Below are 15,110 nucleotides of genomic sequence, written 5' to 3' on the forward strand. Positions count from 1 at the left end.
AGAAGCAATGTCGTGGAGGCAAGCTGAATATGTATTTTTCCCTCTGGTCAAAACTAGGTAAATCTTTAAGTCTTTGTGTGTGGCAGCTGGATCTGCGCTTTTTTCCATTTCTATTCAACTAACCTAAAGTAGTTGTCAGGCAGTGAAAGTTGTTCCTTGCTGGCACGTTGACAGGAGCTCCCAAAACACTGACACCCTTCCTTTGCAGCCACTTAGGTGAGTCCTGTCCATAGCACAAGGGTGCTTAGTCCTCTGCGCCATCCGCTTCCTGGGAGTCCAGGTCGAGTATGGGTGGCGGGGGCGCCCAGGTCGGGAGGAGCCGGGGGCGTGGAGGGCGTGGTTGGGGCGGAGCGCGGGGCGTAGAGGGCGTGACCTGAGTGTGGTGTGGGTGTAGTGGGCGTGGCCAGGGCGGAGCATGGGACGTAGAAGACCTGGCCCGGGCGGGGCGAGCCGCAGTCTGAGTGCTCCCTGGAGCCTGCAGAGTCTTACTCCGTAGAGGGTCGCCGTGAAGATTTTGAGGAGCCCGAGCCGTCGGCTGGCTCAGCATAAGCCCAGGCCGCCGCCGCAGCTCGAGTCCAGGTAAACGCGAGGGGAGGTCCCGCATCCAGGTGCTTGCGAGGGGGTTGCACTCCCCGGGCCGCAGCCTCTGCGCGCCTCCTACACCCTCCCGCGCTGGGGTCCTTGGCTTTCGGAGCTTCAGGCCGTAGTAGCCTGCCGCAGCTCCATCCGGACCTTGGCGTCGGCCCCCTCCCGGGACTCCTGCGTGCTCCGCGGCGCCCGAAAGCGGCCAAAGCGCCCTGAGGCAGCCCCCTGCTGCAGATCTCCCACCTGAGCCAGGAGGCAAGCACAGAGGAGGGAGAGAGAGAGAGTCATAGTGGCATCACCTGGGCGCCCACCTTCCGCCCTGGGAGAGGCGTTCCGTGCCGCACCCCTCCTGGCCACCAGCTAACTCGCAGAGGAAGGGGAATGGATGCTGTTTGAGTATTTTCAGCTGTCTGCAAAGCTGGTAGATGCTGTTGTTACCTGCCAAGTCGAAGGGTATTCACTTCCAGCAAGACATTAATTAAATCTGTTCTCTGGCTATGAGCGTGTTTTTTTGTTGTTGTTAAAGTTTTAATTTTGGCCATGCAGCGCAGCTTGTGGGATCTTCTGCTCCCCAACCAGAGATTGAACCCTGGCTTCTGGCAGTGAAAGCACTCAGTCCTAACCACGGGACTACCAGGAAATTCCGTCACCTCCCTCTGTTTTTTTTTTTTTTTAAGAGTTAGATCATTTGCAGTGAACTTTTGATGGTTTTAGTTATTGAATTAGGGTGGAATTGGTGGTGATGGGGAAAGAGTTCGCAGGGTGAAAAAATAGGAATACTAATAATAATAGAAAAAGAGGAGGAGGAGAAGAAATAACTTTTCTTTGCTGTTCATTACTTGCCAGGCACAGTTTTAAGCTCTTCTATTGATTCGTTTACTTGGATGGTAAGGATGGGAGTTTACTGAACTCCAAGATGGGCTGAAACACAAGTTGTGAGAATTGAGACATCTGGGAGGAGGGATGGAGATGAGTCATAGTGAAACAGGGGGATAAATGGTGAACCAGGGAAAAGAAGGAAATCAGTAGAGTGGAAATTTGAAAAAAGTTCTCGGGGTTGGGAATGGGGGTAAAACATTCAGAGTACATGGAGTAGCTGATTTGAACTTTGAGATTTCTGTTGTCAGGGGTAATTGGAGGATAAGAAAAGAAAGAAAAGATTTGAAGGGGGGGTTGTATTCAGTGATAGTAAAGCTGGAAAACCACAGGAGAAAACTGCTAAGATGCAGAGGAGAGGAAGATGGATCAGGCAATGCAGATAGGTTTGAGGGGATGTCACTGCTGCTGCTGCTGCTGCTGCTGCTAAGTTGCTTCAGTCGTGTCCGACTCTATGTGACCCCATAGACCACAGCGCACTAGGCTGCCCCGTCCCTGGGATTCTCCAGGCATAACACTGGAGTGGGTTGCCATTTCCTTCTCCAATGTGTGAAAGTGAAAAGTGAAAGTGAAGTCGCTCAGTCGTGTCCGACTCTTAGCGACCCCATGGACTGCAGCCCACCAGGCTCCTCCGTCCGTGGGATTTTCCAGGCAAGAGTACTGGAGTGGGGTGCCATTGCCTTCTCCGGGGGGATGTCACTAATGGAAAACAAATTCAGAACATGGACTCTGTAGGGGGCAAACTAGGCAGACATCATGAAAGTCTGTCTACTGACCTGGCTTGGATGGAGCTCTGGCAGAACCACTGTAAGTGTTCCTAAGCCAGGGTAGAGTTGAGCTGTGGTTGGCTGGTGGGTGGGAGAGTTGGTTGACAATCAGACAGGGAGGAGACATATAGGTGGGTTTGATTTATCTGCTTTTAACCCCTTGCTAGTTGTAAATGAGAGACCAGCTATAAGTGTGTGAAATGAGTATTAATTAACAGCAGGTAGCTCTGACTCTTATTTTCTTAAACTGAGAGCATCAAAAGTCCTTTTGCAATGACCTGCATTATCCCCAGGAAGCTCCATAACTCATGTCCCCAAGCCTTGCTCCTTGTGCCAGGAGATTTAGTGGGGCTGACTGGCAAGCCCCTCAGGAAAGCCTATGGAGTTCAGCACTGACACTGCATTTGGTGCCACTTTTTAAGCCATTTCACTGTGTGTAAAGGTCCATTCATTTACTCTAATGTGTACTTTCCAAAGCTTTTATGAGGTGGTCTCTTGAGCTTTCCTATTCATCCAGGAGTTGATGCAAAGTAGTTTGGAATAGATCCAAAAATCAGTAAGTGGAAGAAACTCCATAGCTGTCATATTTTTTTTTTTTTTTACAATCTTTTATTTTAAATTGGAGGATGATTACTTTATAATCCTGCAACGGTTTCTGCCAAACATCAACATGAATCCTCCATAGGTATACATATGCCCCCTCCCTCTTAAAAACCTCCCTCCCCATCCCACCCCTCTAGGTGTCACGGATTGGGTTCCCTGTGTCATACAGTGAATTCCCACTGGCTGTCTATTTTACATATATACAATGCTACTCTCTCAATTCTTCCCACCCTCTCCTTCCCCAACTGTGTCCACAAGTCTGTTGTCTATGTCTGCACTGCTGCCCTGCAAATAAATTCATCAGTACCATCTCTCTAGATTCCTATATGTGCGTTAATATACATTATTTGTCTTTCTCTTTCTGATATACTTCACTTTGTATGATAGGCTTTAGGTTCGTCCACCTCATTAGAACTGACTCAAATGCATTCATTTTTATAGCTGAGTAATATTGTGTTGTATATTTGTATTACCACTTCTTTATCCATTCATCTGTTGGTGGACATGTCCTAGCTATTGGACATACTACAGGACAAGCTTCCATGTCCTAGCTATTTTAAATAGTGCTGCAGTGAACACAGAGGTACATATCTTTTTCAGTTATGGTCTCCTCAGAATATATGTCCAGTAGTGGAATAGCTGGGTCATATGGTAGTTTTATTCCTAGGTTTTTAAGGAATCTCCATACTGTTCTCCATAGTGGTTGTATCAGTCTGCATTTCCACCGAGAGGGTGAGAGTGTTCCCCCTTTTCCACACCCTCTCTGGCATTTATTGTTTGTGGACTTTTTGATGATGGCCATTCTGACCAGTGTGAGATGGTACCTCATTGAGTTTGGATTTGCATTTCTCTAATAATGAGCAATGTTGAGCATCTTTTCATGTGTTGATTAGCTATCTGTATATATTCTTTGGAGAAATGTCTATTTAGGTCTTCTGTCCACATTTTGATTGGGTTGTTTGTTTTTCTGGTATTGAGCTTCATGTGCTACTTGTATAGTTTGGAGGTCAGTTCTTTGTCAGTTGTTTCATTTGCTGTTATTTTCTCCAATTCTGAGGGTTGTCTTTTCACCTTGCTTATAGTTTCCTTTGTTGTGCAAAAGCTTTTAAGTTTAATTAGGTCCCATTTGTTTATTTTTGTTTTTATTTCCATTACTCTAGAAGGTGGGTCATAGAGGATCTTGCTATGGTTTATGTCAAAGACTGTTGTGTCTATGTTATCCTCCAAGAGTCTTATAGTTTCTGGTCTTACATTTAGGTCTTTAATCCATTTGGCATTTATTTTTGTTTACTTTGTTTGTTTTTGTTTGGTGTTTATGGTGTTAGGAAGTATTCTAATTTCATTCTTTCACACTAGCTGCCCAGTTTCCCCAGCACCACTCACTGAAGACACTGTCTTTTCTCTATTGTATATTTTTGTCTTCTTTGTCAAAGATAAGGTGCCTGTAGGTGGGTGGATTTATCTCTAGGCTTTCTATTTTGTTTTCACTGGTCTATATTTCTATTGTGCCAGTACTGTACTGTCTTGATGACTGGAGCTTTGTAGTGAAGTCTGAAGTTAGGTTAATTTCTCCAGCTCCATTCTTCTTTCTCAAGATTGCTTTGTCTATTCAGGGTCTTGTGTTTCCATACAGATTGTGATATTATTTACTCTAGCTCTGTGAAAAAAATACCATGGGTACTTTGACAGGGATTGCATTGAATCTATAGATTGCTTTGGGTAGGATAGTCATTTTCACAATATTTATTCTTCAGCCCAACAACATGGTATATCTCTCCATTTGTTTGTCTTGTCTTTGATTTCTTTAATCAGTGTCTGAGTTTTCTGCATACAGGTCTTTAGGTAAGTTTACTCCTAAGTATTTTTTAAATTAAATAATTTTAAAATGAAACAAAGATGAATATTTGTAATGAAAAAAGGAACAATTCACAAATAAGGTATTCATCATAAACCATCAGACAGCTAACAACAAAGAAACGAGGATACACAAAGCAAAAATCAGAAGAAATATAAGTGAAAAGAAAAAAATATACAATCATAGGCATATTATCATTTTGCTGAGAATATTTTATCAAGTGCAGAAAAAAGTAAGCATCTTGAATGATGTCATTAATAATTTAAATATAATGATTTCTATTTATATTAATCTTATATCCTACACAAATAAATTTCCAATTTTGTATCTCGTACGTTGTTATTAGGTGTTCATAGGGCATTTTGAAAAACTAGCAAAAATAAGCTGACTAAATTTGAAAATGTGAAATTCTTTTTTTTTGTAATTCATTTATGCCAGTACACTTATTATTGGTTTTGAAATTTCCATTATATGTTACTGTAAAATATTGACTACAGTTCCCTGTGCTATACAGTTAACCTTGGTTGCTTGTTACATATCTATTTTTTAATAGAAATCGAGCATTCTATTCATAGTCAAAGAAGTGGAATCAAAATGTCATAAATTTTTTTAGGCAAAAGTTCATAAAATTTCTAAATATATATATTATGCATATTATTAATATGTATACAAGGGCTTTTCTACTATGCTTGATAAAGTCTTGAGAAAGAACATCAAAAAGAGGAGATGGAAAAATTGGAAAACATAAAGTGAATGAAATAGGAGCACTGAATATGAAATAGAAAAAGTAAAACAAACTAGATAAAAGTAAAAGATCCTGATATAGTCCAGTGGCTTTTAAACATGGCTGCTCATTAAAAATATATCTGGAGCTCTGCTGAAAAAAAAGCAGTATATGGGCATTTGTATTTTTCAAAAAATCCCAAGATAATTCTGATATGCATATGGATTTTAAAAAGTGATTACAGGTTTTTCTATTAAATGGTAGTTTTGGTGATACAGAATTCTGTTATTTTTCTGTTCACCAATCCTGATACAGTGGTATTAAGTGAGTGATCACGATGATGTGATCACTCACCTAGAGCCAGACATCCTGGAATGTGAAGTCAAGTGGGCCTTAGGAAGCATCACAATGAACAAAGCTAGTGGAGGTGATGGAATTCCAGTTGAGCTATTCCAAATCCTGAAAGATGATGCTGTGAAAGTGCTGCACTCAATATGCCAGCAAAATTTGGAAAACTCAGCAGTGGCCACAGGACTGGAAAAGGTCAGTTTTCATTCCAATCCCAAAGAAAGGCAATGCCAAAGAATGCTCAAACTACTGCACAATTGCACTCATCTCACACACTAGTAAAGTAATGCTCAAAGTTCTCCAAGCCAGGCTTCAGAAATATGTGAACCGTGAACTTCCAGATGTTCAAACTGGTTTTAGAAAAGGCAGAGGAACCAGAGATCAAATTGCCAACATCCACTGGATCATAGAAAAAGCAAGAGAGTTCCAGAAAAACATCTATTTCTGCTTTATTGACTATGCCAAAGCCTTTGACTGTGTGGATCACAATCAACTGTGGAAAATTCTGAAACAGATGGGAATACCAGACCACCTGACCTGCCTCTTGAGAAACCTGTATGCAGGTCAGGAAGCAACAGTTAGAACTGGACATGGAACAACAGACTTGTTCCAAATAGGAAAAGGAGTACGTCAAGGCTGTATATTGTCACCCTGCTTATTTAACTTATATGCTGAGTACATCATGAGAAATGCTGGGCTGGAAGAAGCACAAGCTGGAATCAAGATTGCCAGGAGAAATATCAATAACCTCAGATATGCAAATGACACCACCCTTATGGCAGAAAGTGAAGAGGAACTCAAAAGCCTCTTGATGAAAGTGAAAGAGGAGAGTGAAAAAGTTGGCTTAAAGCTCAGCATTCAGAAAACGAAGATCATGGTATCTGGTCCCATCACTTCATGGGAAATAGATGGGGAAGCAGTGGAAACAGTGTCAGACTTTATTTTGGGGGGCTCCAAAATCACTGCAGATGGTGACTGCAGCCATGAAATTAAAAGACTCTTACTCCTTGGAAGGAAAGTTATGACCAACCTAGATAGCATATTCAAGAGCACAGACATTACTTTGCCAACAAAGGTCCATATAGTCAAGGCTATGGTTTTTCTTGTGGTCATGTATGGATGTGAGAGTTGGACTGTGAAGAAGGCTGAGCGCCGAAGAATTGATGCTTTTGAACTGTGGTGTTGGAGAAGACTCTTGAGAGTCCCTTGGACTGCAAGGAGATCCAACAAGTCCATTCTTTAGGAGATCAGCCCTGGGATTTCTTTGGAAGGAATGATGCTAAAGCTGAAACTCCAGTACTTTGGCCACCTCATGCAAAGAGTTGACTCATTGGAGAAGACTCTGATGCTGGGAGGGATTGGGGGCAGGAGGAGAAGGGGACAACAGAGGATGAGATGGCTGGATTGCATCACTGACTCGATGGACGTGAGTCTGGGTGAACTCCGGGAGTTGGTGATGGACAGGGAGGCCTGGTGTGCTGCGATTCATGGGGTCGCAAAGAGTCGGACACGACTGAGCGACTGAACTGAACTGAAGACTGGAGTGTCTGTTTCCCCCGTCCTGTGGAAGTCATGTAATCAAATCCTGCTGGCCTTCAAGGTCAGATTCCCTGGGGATTCCCAGTCCCTTTGTCCGATCATTAGGCTGGGAAGCCTGACCTGGGGTTCAGAACCTTCCCAACAGTGGGAGAACTTCTTTGGTATTATTGTTCTCCAGTTTGTGATTCACCCACCCTGCGGGTATAGGACTTGATTTTATTGTGATTGTGCCCTTCCTACCATCTTGCTGTGGCTTCCTCTTTGTCTTTGGACGTGGGGTATCTTTTTTTTTTTGATAGGTTCCAGTGTCCTCCTGTGGATGGTTGGTCAACAGCTAGTTGCGATTTTGGTGCTCTTGCAGGAGGAGAGTGCAAGTCCTACTCTGCCATCTTGAACTGGAAGTCTCCTCCTAAGAGTTGTATTCTTTTTGTAGCAATGGTGAATGGGATTGTTTCCTTAATTTCTTTTTCTGATTGTTCATTGTTAGTGTATAGGAATGCAAGGAGTTTCTGTATATTAATTTTATATGTGACTTTACTGTATTCATTAATCAGTGCTAGTAATTTTCTGGTGGTATCTTTAGGGTTTTCCATGTAAAGCATCACGTCATCTATGAACAGTGAGAGTTCTACTTCTTTTCCAATCTTGATTCCTTTTATTTGAATACTAGTGGCAAGAATGGGCACCATTGTTTTGTTCCTGATTTTAGAGAAAATTCTTGCTGTGTTTCATTTTTATTTCAAGAGTAAGTAAAAAAAAGCACAATGGAGCAAAATATCCTAATATTGATGGCCTCATTTTAACAGCAGAGACATGAAAAGAGGGCTTTCACCATTGAGAATAATGTTCGCTGTGGATAGACCATATATGGCCATTGTTTTGTTGAGGTATATTCCTTCTGTGCCTACCTTCCGGAGAGTTTTTTTTTTTTTTTAATCATAAATGGGTGTTTGTCAAAAGCTTTTTCTGCATCTATTGAGATGATCATATGGTTTTTATCTTTCAATGTGTTAATATGGTGTATCACATTGATTGATTTGCGTATATATTAAAAATCCTTGCATCCTGGGATAAACCCCACTTGATCATGATGTATGATCCTTTTAATGTGTTGTTGGATTCTGTTTGCTGGAATTTTGTTGAGGATTTTTGCATCTATGTTCAGTGATACTGGCCTGTAACTTTCTTTTTTTGTGGTATATTTTCCAGTTTTGGTATCATAGATTGAGTTTGGGAGTTTTCCTTCCTCTGCGATTTTCTGGAAGAGTTTGAGCAGGATAGGTGCTAGCTCTTCTCTAAACTTTCAGTAGAATTCGCCTGTGAAGCCGGCTGGCCCTGGCCTGCTGTGTGTTGGAAGATTTTTTTATTATAGTTTCAATTTTCATATTTGTGACTGGTATGTTCCTATTTTCTATTTCTTCCTGATTCAGTTTTGGAAGGTAAAACATTTGTAAGAATTTGTCTCTTTCCAGTTTGTCTATTTTATTGGCATATAGTCGCTCATAGTATCTTATTGATCCTTTGTATTTCTGTTATCTTTTGTAACTTCTCCTTTTACATTTCTACTTTCTCTAACTTCTCCTTTCTCCATTTTATTGATTTGCATCTTCTCCCTCTCCCCCCCACTTTTTTTCTTGATGAGTCTAGCTAACAGTTTGTCAATTTTGTTTATCTTCTCAAAGCACCAGCTTTTAGTTTTATTGATCTTTGCTGTTGTCTCCATTTCTTTTTCATTTATTTCTGCTTTGATCTGTATGATTTCTTTCCTTCTAACTTTGGGTTTTTTGTTTGTTTTCTAAGTGCTTTAGGTGTAAGATGAAATTGTTTATTTGGTAGTCTTTCTTGTTTCTTGAGATAGGTTTGTATTGCTATAACCTTCCCTCATAGTATTGCTTTTACTGCATCCCATAGGTTTTGCATTGTTGTGTTTTCATTGTTAATTGTTTCTATGCATATTTATGTTTCCTTTTTGATTTCTTCAGTAGTCTGTTGGTTATTGAGAAGCATGTTGTTTAACTTCCATGTGTATGTGTTTTTTTAATAATTTTTTTTTTCTGTAGTTGATGTCTAATCATATTGTTGTGGTCAGAGAAGATGCTGGAAATTATTTCAGTTTTTAAAAATTTACCATGGCTTGATTTATGGCCCAGTATCTGATCTATCCTGGAGAATGTTCCATGTGCACTTAAGAAAAAAGTGAAATCTATTGTTTTTGGATGAAAACAAATATTGATTTGTGTATATCTATTAGGTCCAACTAGTCCAGTGTATCATTTAAAGCCTGGTTTCCTTATTTTCTGTCTGGATAATCTGTCCATTGGTGTGAGTGGGGTGTTCAAGTCCCCCCTATTATTGTGTTACTGTTGATTTCCCCTTTCATAGTTGTTAGCATATTGAGATGCTCTTATGTTGGGTGTATATATATTTATAATGGCTTTGTGTCTTGTAACGGTCTTTCAATTTTTTTATCTGAGATGAAATTGCTAATCTTTCTTTTGATTTCCATTTGCATGGAATATCTTTTTCCAGCCCCTCACTTTCATTCTGTATACATCCCTGGGTCTCAGGTGGGTTTCTTGTAAACAACATATATAGGGGTCTTGTTTTGTATACATTCAGCCAGTCTGTGCCTTTTGGTTGAAGCATTTAGCTCTTTACATTTGCAGTGATTATTGGTATGTATGATGCTGTTACCGCTTACTGTATCATTTTGGATTTGTTTTTGTAGGCCTCTGTTTTTGTGTGTTTCCTGTCTAGAGAAGTTCTTTAGCATTTGTTGAAGAGCTGGTTTGGTTATGCTGAATTCTGTTAGCTTTTGCTTGTCTGTAAAGCTTTTGATTTTCCTTTGAATCTGAATCCAGATCCTTGCTGGAAAAAGTAATCTTGGTTGTAGGTTTTACCCTTTCATCACTTTAAGTATGTTCTGCCATTCCCTTCTAGCCTGTAGAGTTTCTGTTGAAAGATCAGCTGGTAGCCTTTGGGGCTTGTGTTCCCTTGTATGTTATTTGTTTCTTTTCCTTTGCTGCTTTTAATATTTTTCTTTGTATTTCATTTTTCTTAGTTTGATATGTGTCTTGGCATGTTTCTCCTTGGGTTTATCCTGTATGGGGACTCCTGGGCTTTGTGGACTTGGGTAGCTATTTCCCTTCCCATTTTAGGGAAGTTTTCAACTATAATCTCCTCAAATATTTTCTCATGGCCTTTCCTTTTGTCCTTCTCTTCTGGGACCCTTATGACTCGAATGTTGTTATGTTTAATGTTGTCCTGTAGGTCTCCGAGAGTGTCCTCATTGTTTTTTATTCTTTTTTGTTTATTGTGCTCTGTTTCAGTTATTTCCACCATTCTGTCTTCCAGCTCACTTATGCGTTCTTTTGCCTCATTTACTCTTCTGTTGGTTTCCTCCAGTGAATTTTTTCCCTTAATTTACTTGTGTTTAGTTGAAGGATAATTGCTTTACGATATTGTGTTGTTTCTGCCATAGATTAACATGAATCAGCCATAGGTAAACATATGTACCCTTCTGCTTAAAAACCCCCCTCCCACCCCTCACCCCATCCCACTCCTCTAGGCTGTCATAGAGCCCTGGTTTGAATTTCTTGAGTCATACAGCAAATTCCCACTGGCTGTCTATTTTACATATAATAGTGTGTATGTTTCCACACTACTCTCTGCATTCATTCCACCCTTTCCTTTCCCATGCCCCCGTGTCTATAAGTCTGTTCTGTATGTCTTTGTCTCCATTGCTGACCTGCAAATAGGTTCTTCAGTATCATCTTTCTAGATTCCCTATACATGTGTTAATATACAGTATTTATTTTTCTCTTTCTTACTTTACTTAGTATAATAGGCTCTAGGTTCATCCACTTCATTAGCACTGACACAAATGCATTCCTTTTTTATGGCTGAGTAATATCCATTGTACACATGTATCACAACTTCTTTATCCATTCCTCTGTTGATGGATGTTTAGGTTGATTCCATGTCCTAGCTGTTGTAAATAGTCCTGCAATGAACACTCGAGTACATGTGTCTTTTTCAACCATGGTTCCTTCAGTGTATTTTTTATTTCAGTTGTTGCATTGTTGATTGTTTATTCTTTAATTCTTCAAACTCCTTGTTAAACATTTCTTGCATCTTCTCTATCCGTGCCTCCATTTTCTTTCCAAGATTTTGGGTCATCTTTGTTTTCATTCCTCTGAATTCTTTTTCTGGGAGATTGCCTATTTCCTGTTGGGTTGGAGAAGGGTTCTTTATTTCTCAGTGCTTCCATTTGTTAGTTTCCAATTGAAAGCAGAAAAGAGACAAATATAATCACTGATCATTGATGAGAGTCTTTCCCAAACTCACTTTATTTGAAATTTCTGGTACCATCACCACTAGGATCATCCTCACCATTAAGATTAAAAAATCTCTTTCAGATAAATTTTCCCAAGATCATGTCATGGTGTTATCTCCTAATTCATGTGTTCACAAACATCTTTTGCATTGAAAAGAGAAAGTGCCAGGCTAATCAATATTGCATTCATTATGCAAATAAAAGTTTTATAGAGATAAGGTTGTATGGAGATGAAATTAACTGTGACAGTTCAGGAGGAGTTTTACAGGAAAAGAAGATTAACATGTTAGGTCTTCAGTGGCTGTCCTCACTGATGTGTATAATGTTGGGCAAAATGAAATCCCTATGTGCCCAAGCTCAGTGGAGGAATGTTTATTGAGCCATAGAAATTTGAGTAGGGCATGTCTCTCTAGTTTATGACAGCCCATTTTCTTTTCTCCGTGTGAGGATGAATGGGTTCGTTCTTGTCTAATAATTGTTCTTTTTGATTGTTTTATTATTTATTTTTTGTATACTTGTTAAGAAACTTGTATAGAAAAAATGTGTTACCTGTTCTAAACTAAGTTGCTATTATTCTTCAGGCCAGAGTAGACTATAACATTTTATTTTTTTCAGATATTTATGTGTACGAGAAAAGGGATGATTTTATGTAGAGGGAGACCAGATCAAACTTAATTTACTGGATTCTTCTACAGAGGTTAAGATGTGCAATCTTTTACTGCCCACAAGTTCTATTTTCAAGCTTGATTTCCTTTTGAATGATTTTTGCAATGATAATACAGAAAAGTTATTTTGTGTATTCACTTTTTTCTTCTTTTACTCAAAGGAAACAGATGTCTAACAAAAGTGAATTAAAGCTGACCTACAGTGCAAAAAATAGCACTTAGCACAGCAAAGGGAACATTGGAAACAGAAGGAAGAGGAGAGGAAAAAGGATGATGAGGAGTGGAAAATGAAGGAAAAGGAGTTGAGAAAGAAGGAAGAGGAGTTGAAAAAGAAGAAAGAGGAGTAGATAAAGATGAGAGAGGAGAGGCAAAAGAAGAAAGAGGAGAGAGAAATGAAAGACGTAAGTACCGGGTGCTGCAGTGTGGTAGGGGGAAAGGAAAACCACTTGATTCCGAGAGGCTGGTCAAATGGATAAAGAGAAGCCTGTAGAAGAATGCCTTTACGATACCTGAATAAAATGAGTGATGTCTAACATACTCACAGTAGTAAGGGCATTGCCATCTGCTGTGTACTGGTCAGGTACCACATAAATGGTAGATAACCTTTGGTCTAAAGGTCCCCAGCCCCAGGTTTACCCCAACCCCAGACTTCAACAGAACTCTGAAAATGGTCTGTGATATCTCTACCTTTCACCGTCTCAGATCCCTATGCTTGACTTGGGAATAGCAGTGTGCAGTCATGAGGTTTAAAGAAGTTAGTCTTATAAAACACTCAACAATACCTGGGATATAGTTGCTCCTTAATAAGTGTAAAGAATCTGCCTGCAGTGTGGGAGACATGAGCTCAATCCCTGGGTCAGGAAGATCCCCTGGAGGAGGAAATGGCAACCCACTCCAGTATTCTTGACTGGAAAATCCCACGGACTGGGGAGCCTGGCCAGCTACAGTCAATGGTGTCGAAAAGAGACATGCCTGAAGTGACTAATACTAGTAAGTGTTAGTGTCATGGGAAGGTTTTAGAAAAACGACTGGCCAGAACATTTTAGGAGGAAAACAGAAAATGATTCAGGGGACTACCATGATTTCCTGAGGGTATATTTGTCAGAGTAAATAAGAAGTCTGGGTCTGCTGAAGGGAGAGCTCTATGTCTCTCCCTTAGTGAGAGTGGGGATAGTATAGCAGAGCCTGCCATAGGAGACATGACATCTAGAAGAAATGTTAGTGATCTTCCTTTGAGGCCCCTCTTCATGCCAGCAAGGCAGCAGAGACCCAGAGTGGAAGTGGAGCTTGTCTGCCTGCGAGACCTGAAATCCAGGACTCTGCTTTTTTTTTTTTTCCCTCATCTTTAGACAATTTAATAAGCACACTATAATGGAAAAGTTATTCTTTCTAAATCTTCTCTCAATTGCTCTCACTATTTCTAAAGAAATTATAAAGTATATTCTTTTTCTGTTATATTCTAAAATATTTTTTAAAATTTTTTATTGAAATACGGTTGTTTTATAATGTTGTGCCAATCTCTGCTGTACAGCAAAGTGACTAGCTGTACACATATAGACATTCTTTTGTATATTCTTTTTCATTATGGTTTATCACAGGATTTGCATTATAGTTCCCTGTGCTATACATTAGGACCTTGTTTATCCATTCGAATGTAGTCATTTGCATTCAGCTACCACAGGCTCCCAGTCCATCCCTCTCCCTCCCCTGTTCCTACTAGCAATCACAGTCTGTTCTCTTATGAGTCAGTTTCTGCTTTGTAAATATGTTCATTTGTGCCATATTTTAGATTCCACATTCAGTGATATCATGGTATTTGTCTTTCTGACTTATTTAGTATGATAATCTCTAAGACCCTACATGTTGGTGCAAATGGCATTATTTCATTTTTTTAATGATGAAGTAATATTCCATTGTACATAGACACCACATCTTCTTTATTCATTCATTTGTTGATGGACAGTTAGGTTGCTTCCATGTCTTGGCTACTGTGAATAGTGCTGCTATGACCATAGGGGTTCATGTATTTTTCTGGATTATAGTTTTATCTTGGGTGTATTCCCAGGAGTGGGATTACTGGATCATATAGTAATTCTACTTTAGTTTTCTGAGCAAACTCCATACTGTTTTTCATGGCAGCTGCATCAGCTTACATTCCCACCAGCAGTGTCAGAGTGGAATCCAGGACTCTTGGTTCTCGGTTCAGTGCCTTTCTGTCATAGCATGTTTTTTTCCCCTTCTATCTCAATCCAAAAATAGTTTATTTTTTAATTCTCCAATTTGTTGTGACAGTGTAGAAATAGCCCACATCTTGTACAAAAACCAGATGCCACATGAGTAGTTTCTAAGCAGGACAGTTTGTATAGTGTGATATGCTATGTGTATAGACAGCAGACCTGCTTCCCTCCTCAAGAGTTTTTCTTTAAAGGATGAAAGAATGTATTTTGAAGACTTACAAGCTAAGTGCTGTTTCCACTATAAGGCTAAGAGACCAAGGTAAAAAGATGTTTTCTAAAACATTATTTTTCAGTAAAGTAAAACATAATTGCATTGCCCTCTATCCTCCTGGCATTCTCTTGGTACATTACGCTTTGACTGATGCCATAGTTCATTTGCCCTTGACAGTGAGCATAATGCTTTTCTTTGGAGATATTTGCTGTTGTCCATGCCATTTCCTTCCCTAGGAGATCTTCCTGACCAATGGATCAAGTCCAAATCCCCTGCATTGCAGGGAGATTCTTTATCATCTGAGCCACCTGTGCCTTTCTGCATAGGGCATACATGATAGAAAGTTACAGAAAGTTATAGATAA

At 39.9% G+C, this 15,110-nt stretch overlaps 1 long non-coding RNA gene across 1 annotated transcript in view; it reads left to right on the forward strand.

The window, feature by feature from the left end:
- Nucleotides 1-428: 428 nt before the first annotated feature.
- The window catches only part of LOC138984409 (uncharacterized), a 53,463-nt gene continuing 38,781 nt past the window's right edge, over nt 429-15,110 (forward strand). The window contains exon 1 of the long non-coding RNA XR_011461673.1: nt 429-579. This is a non-coding gene — a long non-coding RNA (uncharacterized lncRNA). The remainder of the gene's footprint in view (nt 580-15,110) is intronic.

Source organism: Bos mutus, chromosome 21 (genome assembly GCF_027580195.1).
Source record: "Bos mutus isolate GX-2022 chromosome 21, NWIPB_WYAK_1.1, whole genome shotgun sequence".
In the NCBI taxonomy this organism is placed as follows: Eukaryota; Metazoa; Chordata; class Mammalia; order Artiodactyla; family Bovidae; genus Bos; species Bos mutus.